Source organism: Labrus bergylta, chromosome 9, assembly GCF_963930695.1.
Source record: "Labrus bergylta chromosome 9, fLabBer1.1, whole genome shotgun sequence".
Classification (NCBI taxonomy): domain Eukaryota; kingdom Metazoa; phylum Chordata; class Actinopteri; order Labriformes; family Labridae; genus Labrus; species Labrus bergylta.
In genome coordinates this window covers 21,678,332-21,686,816 of record NC_089203.1, presented here as the reverse complement: position 1 = coordinate 21,686,816, position 8,485 = coordinate 21,678,332, and positions in this window count along the sequence as shown.

Below are 8,485 nucleotides of genomic sequence, written 5' to 3'. Positions count from 1 at the left end.
TCCCATATCTTTTTATGATAACAGACAACGCTTCACAGCCAAGACATAAGACTTACTTTTTTTTTTTTTTTTTTAAGATTTTTTTTTTGGGGGGCTTTTTGTGCCTTCAATGGAGAGACAGCACAGTGGATAGAGTTTAAAATCAGGGAGAGAGAGAGTAGGGAATGACATGTGGGAAAGGAGGCACAGGCTGGATTCGAACCTGGATTCAAAAGTTTTTGTGATGCTTTTATTTTGAATTCATGGGTACTTTAAGATATTTGATTTCAGAATTTTGATGTTATTTTTGCCTTGTCAATTGAGCTTTCTTGGATTTAAAAAAAAAAAAAAGTGAATTTAGCCGCTCAAAGGTGCAGCGGGGATGTTCTTTTAAATATCTGTGACTGTAAGGAGACGCTGCGATGGCTTACCTACGGTGCGCCTACAGGGACAAAAAAGGCATGTGATTAATGCGATCTAAAAAAAATGTATCAGTATCTACATGACAGGACACTATTAGAAGTAAAGATGGGATAATGTACATCTTTTTTTATTTGGTTGATCTGACCTTTAAGCAGTAACCATGTAGCGAAACATTTAGATTCATTTTCACTAATCAATTGTGCATCAAGGCCTTGTGTCCAGCTACGCTTGAAACAGCTGCAACATACCGTCATGATTGCAATGGTATAGAATCTAAATGAAGATTAAATGACCAAAAACTAGCAATCTTAATCTTTTCTTTTATTTCTGAAGTCTTAGGGTTGTTTTTATTGCTCAATGATGGTGATATTAGCAGTGAAATCTGAAGGAAACTGTGAATATAACTCATTTTAGGCCAACATAAATATAAATTAATATCGTAATATATTCCACAACATCTGTGTTTTAAAATGTGGCCTTTTTCTGAAGCTGTTTTGCAATCACATCACAGATGAGCACCCATAATTAAAATGGAGGAAGAGATTTACTGTGGGAGGGGACATCCAGAACATCAAAGCTACAACATGCATGCACTGCTCCGATTCCTACATCTTATGCAAATCAGAATGCAGGCTTTAACATTTCCAACACAAGACACACACAGAGAAAATCAAAGAATGCGACAGAGAAACTGTGTGCAGGATGACGTAACTGTTTGGACGAGGACGCTGTGTTCATGGGAGGTAAAACAATACCAGAAACCTCCCAATGTGAGAAGTAGTGATAAAGGAAGCAGTGACCTGGTTTATTTAAAATCTATGCAGCTGCTTTGATCAAAGATTGACACCTGAGGAGACAGCTTGCAGGCACTTGATGCAACGATATTGACTTATTGAAGCTGGGCCAAATGTGCTATCGACTTCCTGTGAGATAATTGTTCCCCAAGGCTCCTGTCTTTTGCTAATCTCAGTGAAATGTAACACTCTCTCTTATATGGGTAAACAGAAAGTGTTTTAGAATATATGCCCTAATCATGGCTATTCAGATGTGCTGTAAAACTCATATAAAGGGATGTTATTATCTTTGAAAACCGTGCAAGCGTATTCTCCTCTGGTGTTTTTCTTCTCTTGCTATATTTCCTCGCTGAATACCCTTTGTTTGCTTGTTTTCCATCATACTAAATCCCTGTTTCATAAAAAATATGGGAATTATTACAAAAGAGGAAGGAAATTAGGGTGAAATCATGGTTAAACAGAGCTGCCTACTCGAGGAGAGAAATTCAAAAACAGTGTTAAATAATGACCTATTTGCAGTCTGCATTCTTCCTCTGTTGCTGTGCATTGAGTCGGTTCATTGCATGCAATGGAAAGAAATTCCCATGACACACAATCCAAAGTCATTTAGTGGAACTGCTTCTGGCTAATACCCAGGAAATTACGTCAGATTGCATTGTGTACAGTGTTCCTATTTTCAATTTGGACTCTCTCTTGAAAGGTTATTTTATCGGCCGTCAGGCTGTTGTTAGTGATTATCTGCTGCTAAATCTTTCATTTCCTCTTTAAGAAAGTCTCACATGAACTCCTTAGGAAATAAACAGTCTATCTTTCAGAGAAACCGAAGCTAGAAGCGTTTAAATATATGAACGAGTTGTATTTGTTTCTCAGTATGAAATATAGTAAGACATTGTCTGTAATAGAATCTATAATGAGGGGTCAAGTATAGAAATTATGATTCCCTGAAGAATCTTATCTTCAGGGAATCAGACTTTGAAGAGTAATGTGGGCTTTAATTACTTTTCTTTTCCATGCCTTATTATTTATAATTAATGTAAGTTATTTGTCTTGCTTTGAGTTTAAGAGGCCGCAAACAAGCCGTAAGCCTCTTTCATATGCAGTCAGTGTGTGTGTGTGTGTGTGTGTGTGTGTGTGTGTGTGTGTGTGTGTGTGTGTGTGTGTGTGTGTGTGTAAATGTTAACCAAAGTCACTATTCAAAAGAGCAGGTCCAGATCGTTCTCTTTGTTTTAATATTCAAAAAGACCCAGCATTAATCCACCATGATCAAAGCACTTGGCAACATTTAGCAAAGTAACAGTGGCAAGAAAAAAAACTGACTATTAACAGGAAGAAACCTCGAGCAGAACCAAACTCAGCGAGATGCAGGAAGAAAGAGATGGATAAGAGAACACAAGCCAAACAAACTGAGCTAGAAAAACAATTACAGGTGTTTTCAAAGATTTTCTACAGCAGTAACAGTACTGCTGATCATTACAGCAATGTGGAAAAACTCAAATACAAAGTCAAAGTGTTTATGAAAATATTGTTGACAGAAATAGAAAGGAGAAGTTTGTAAGCATAGAAATGTACCAAAGATGCAAAAATGTTTGAGAGTGTGCAGAGCTGTAGTGATTCAAATTGAAGTATATCCGCTCCATGAGATCCATTTAAAACTATTTAATAAATATAGTTGAGATGGGTTTAGTGTATGTGCTCTGTAAACTAATGACACAACATTCACACTATTTAAAAAAATGTACATTTTTATACTTAGTTGTAAAGTTTTTGGGCATGAGTTTATGTTTTTATGTTTTTTAAGACTTCATTTTGGGCTTTTTATGTCTTTATTTTAGAGATAGGTCAGTGGATAGGAGTCAGAAACTGGGGAGAGAGAGAGATTAGGGAATGAGATGGGAGAACGGAGCAATAGGTCAGATTTGAACCTGGGCTTTCCGCTCTCGAGGACACTGACCACTTGGCAACCGGCAGCCCAGCATGAGCTTTTTTTGATGAAAGTTTTGCTGAGGAGAGGACATATTTGTTTTTAGTTTTGAACATTGTGCTTTGAAGACCTATGTTTTGTTGTAACTTTGCTTTTCAACGGCAAAGAAATGCCCGAAAGCTGAGGAGAAGATTTGATTTAAATTCTGGATTTCAACTCGTGTCAGAGAAGTTGCAGACAAAAATGTGTCTCGGAGGTTGAGAACAGTTTAATAGTCTGTTATTGCTACTGTATATCTCAGTGTCAGCTCACTCTGAGTGTTGCATTAGATGAATCTGAGCAGTGATCCGTTCTGAGAGGAGACATGGAGGAGATAATTACACTCGTATATTACATCAAATCAGTTCAGGAGAGAATTCTGCCTGATTTTTTTTTTTACCAACCTTGCAGGTCAAAATCATTCTGTTGGACTGAAAGATATTTGATGATTATGCCTCTTATGGGGGGAGGTACACATTTAAGTGAACATGTCAGAGCTCTTGTCACCATGTTATCATTGAGGGCAAGATTCAAAAGGATTTTGATTGCAGCTTCATTGCTGTATTCACTTCACTGCATCAGATTTCACTGCTTCTCCTCTCTGTTGGTGTTGTCTTCACTCCCCTTTACGATACTTTACAACATTTGATATGTGACAGAAGGTGATGTGCATGCTGCAAAGACTCCCCTTTGGCTGAGCTAGACTCAAACATGTTGAACAAAATGATGTGAATTACAATAACAACGTAGCAAGTCTTTGATGATTAAATACTGTAAATTAATTAATTTAGCTCACTAGCTATTAGGATAACTTTATATAACACAACACTTCATCACAAATATTTGGCCGATGGTGAAGTTTTTTTCTTTATTTCTTAATTATGTAATCAGGTTTTTGTTGTATACATCATCTAAAATGTACATTTAAGTAAGGTTGTCTGATTTCAGTACCATTATCAGCAGCTGTCTAATATTTTTAATCCGACTATCCATCCAGCTTCTGTCACAGTCAGCAGAGCAGAATGGCGGTCAATGCTAGATGGCGACGCCCACAAACTAAACGTCAGATAAGTCTATTTCAACCTCTTTCCCAAATCAGTGACCAGAAAATACTTACATCTATTTTTCATCTCCTCTATACGGATATTCTTGTTGTCTTTTCCACCGTACCTTTATCATTTGTTAGAATTGTTAATGCATGCAGCTAAATTACACTTTAAACCTCTGGCTGTTCTGTAATGCGTTTTCATGTTTGTATTACATAATTTGACATTAACCAGATTTCCTCACACTTATTACATAACCTGCAGTATCGCACCCAAAGACTTTCAGTGTTTTCCAAACTCAATGTACATCACCAGTGAAATTGTGGGAGTCATGCTGGCTGCAGAGCTGTAGGCTCACGACGCACAGGTCAACTTATTCTCCTTTCCAAGCTGTTGCTATGCAACTACACAATCCGGCGCCTGAAGACCCAAAGTAAACAAGCTTTTTTCTGTCTTTGCAATGAAAACTCTGAAAACACATGCAGAGCCAAAGCGGCTGAAAGCTTCTTTCAATACACGGGGAGCTTCAATAGCAGTGTCATCTCCTGTTTATTTGCCGGAGGGTCTGCGGTAAACATTTCAGGATGTCAAAAGAACCAGCTCTCAGCGGAAAGCTCCAAGTCTGTCATAATTTGATGATGCTTTTAGTGTGAAATTCAAACCGTACAATGCCTCCAAGGAATGTAAAAGTTGAAAACGAAAACGAGGTAGAATTTCAAGTCGTTTAACTTCAGAGTGATAATCATACAATAAAAACTAACATTTACATCAGCACTGCGCAAATTTCAAAACTTATCTACATATAATTACATTAAGGGTCCCCGTGGAGGCGTCTCTCCATCACTCAAATAAATCAGAGCTGACGTTTTAATGGAATTTTCCGTTAACTTCCATCCATCTTTTTACTTTTCTTTTAACCCAACTGGCAGGCTGATCCATGAGCCACCAGCTGCTCTCTTTAAGCAAAACTAAAAACAATACACCATACTGTCTCTGAAGAACTTAGAGATTCACGCTCCACAGACTGTAAAGCAGATAGTGTTTACATAGAAACATGCAGCACAGTATGTGGAAAAAAATGAAATGCAGTGATGAGTCTTTGCACAGGTAAGAATGACCACAGGTGCTAATTGATGCATTCCATTCAATACAACAGCACTGCTTTGACCGCCCACTATTCACATCCCCATTCTCTCTCTGCAGTGATTATATCGAAAGGCAGGGGGGTTAAATGAGTCACTGTGTGCTTGGAGGCTGGAAAAGACCCCTGTACATATGTGAGGATTGTTAAAACTGGAAATGCAGCATACTCATTATAAATTCTGGGTTATGAAGGGCAAAAACAATCATAACAAACATTGTTGCTGCTGTCTAACACACAAAATGAGAGGCGGTAATTTAGGCAACAAATAAATCAAGTCGTCTGTATTTTTCCTCAGGGCAGAGTCACTTGACGACACGTCCAATCTGCGTCGTGGAACTGGAAGCAATGTTCGTCGTTTAACACATTTTGTCTTTAGGGAAGACGACACCGAACAAAATTAAGTCAAATATAAACACTGCGGAAAAACTGTTTGCAAGAAATTATGGTTATTGTTTTTCTAATGTTTTATAGAAGTTAATTTCTACTTCACAACTAAAACGTGTCGTTTTCAGTTCAAGCTTTGATTTCAGTTTGAAATATTCAATAAATAACCACAAAACAGTTCAACAAAAGAGCCCAGCTTTAATAGTTGAGCATATTTAAAGTAGAGACCTTGTCAGTGAACTATGAGGGCAAAAAAATAAAAAATAAATAACTGTCATTAATCGTAATCGAGGTAAAATGTTCAATTAATCATGATATTGGTTTGGAGGTCATATCTCCAAGCCCTACTAGTTTTGGTAGAGAAATGTGAAAGTTGGAGAAGTGTACAGATTCTGTGGTAAATGTTCATGACTCTTTACATAAACTGTCCTCAGAGGAAACTCTGGTCACTGTAACACTGTTTGAAGATAAAATGCTACTTGAGAAGTTATGGTGGAGGACCCGCAACAGTGAAACCGTAACTCTCCTGGTAGCTTTTTAGATCCAAACAGTGTTCCAGGGACCTATATTTTCTTTGAATGAAGTTTGTGTATTTAGTTCAGAAAATAGAGCATAGATTTGTTTCACTTCTCCAACTTTCAAAGTCAACAACCAAATCTACATAGTGACCTTACTTTCACATTATAAGAAAAGTTAGTTAGCGTGATGATCATATTCCCAGATGGCCAGAAAGTAAGCATCTAACTTGTTGATGATATTCACAATGCTACTTCCATTTTTGGACCAGGCCTTGATTTTCCTTTCAAGAATATCATATTTAGCTATTTAGGTATCTGGTTATACTTCTTTAACCTTGGCATCATTGGCACATTTGAGATTTAACTACAGGCCACTATGCTTTAACACGGCAACATCTAAAAAGATACAAGAGTGAATCAAAATCCATTCATGTGCTCTGTATGTGTGTATAAAGTCACTGTAATCTCCTCTGAATAAGAGTAATGAAATTAATCTCCCATTCTGAGAGCTTTGAAAACCCACAGGTGCAAATGAACGGCTCTCAATTGACGACAACAAAGCGGCCATTCTCTCCTCCGCCTCAGAAAACGAGTGTCTGCCAATTACAATAATTTCCTTCCCTCACCACACTCCTCTATAACATCCTGCATTCATCTCCCGCCTGTTTATGAGAAGAGAAGCTACATTCCTGAAAGGAAAGAAAAGGCTTCTCTTTTTTTTTTCTTTTCTTTTTTTTTTTAAAGCTCCCCAGAGGCAGAGCACCGCAGGGCGATGATGCAAAGATAGCACAGGCTGATGAAGAGGAGCTAAACAGTCCGGGTTGAACTCTTGTTTGTGAGGAGCTTGATAACGTGAGCATACAAACGACACATGAAGGAGCAACACCAGAGAGAGAGAGAGAGAGAGAGAGAGAGAGAGAGCACCATCAGAGCCTGAGGAAACAGTCTGTGTTATCTGCTGCTTTTCTGGAGGACTTCATTAACATTTGAGCTAATTGTTTAAAGGTCAATCTTTAAAGCACAGCTGTCAATTAAGCAATACAATGAAGAAAGGTTATTAAACACCTGAAGCTCTTTGTGTACAGTTTGTGGTGTTCTGCCCGGGTCTCATACAACAAACTGTGTCGAAACTGTTTGTTGGCATCCTCAGACAAACATATGGTGAACAGTGTGAAAAGGCCTACCTTGGTTATTGTGAGGCATCAAAACTATTAATCTAGGTTTGGACAAAATATGATTTTGGATCAATAAGTAAGCTTGCCAGAGTTATTAAATGAGGTGCATGGGATTTATTCTGACGTAATCAACATTATGCACGCGCATCAAAAGGATCACTGATGACTTTGAATACGATTTTCTTACTCGACTGGCACACACTATAGGATTTTGAAAACCTTTAACGATTTTGAAAATGTGCGAAAACCCACACCAGACGACAAATCATGACAGATTAGCAGTTCAGTTCTTGGTGTGTGGGGTGCAACAAGATGACCAACCCAGCACACAACACACAAACCGATTCATTCACCTACAACCAGAGTCTTGACTATCAAAACGTATAATCTTATAATCGGCCCGTTTATCTTTCAGTGTGTACATCTCTTTAAATTCACGTGTCCTGAGTAAAAGTCCTGTGTTTGTTTGACTCAGAACACAACACTCACTTCAGCCTTTCTCTTCTCATGATTAAATCAGCACTAGTGCACGCTGTCTAACTTTAAATGTAAGTGTGGTTTGTTTATGCAGCTGCACAAATAACCCCATAAAACTGTCATGAGGACAATCTGCAAGACAGAGTTACCAATATCTCCATTAAAATACACAGATACAATACACAGGGGTATAAATACCATTTAAAAAAAGGTTATTTAATATAAGACTCTTTTTGCTCTGCTTTACAATCACATATACTGATTACACTAAGATGTTCTTTGTTAATGGGGGGGGCAACCCCTTAAAGACATCAGCCTGTGCCCATATCCCCAACTTTACCAATGTTGTAATCCAATGAGTGCATGAAAATGGAGGGACACCAAACACTTTAGTGTTATAAAACAGAAGCAGAAGTTTCAAGCCCCTGCAGAGAGTAAACAATAAAAAAAAAATCCCTCTTAAGTATTTTTTCTGCTGCAACACAAAGTTAGATTTAGGAGAGGCAAGAATCCAGAAAGTTAAAAAAACCCCTGAGTGAAAGTTTATGCAACAAAAAAAAAATGGAGGCAAAGATGTGTGCAATG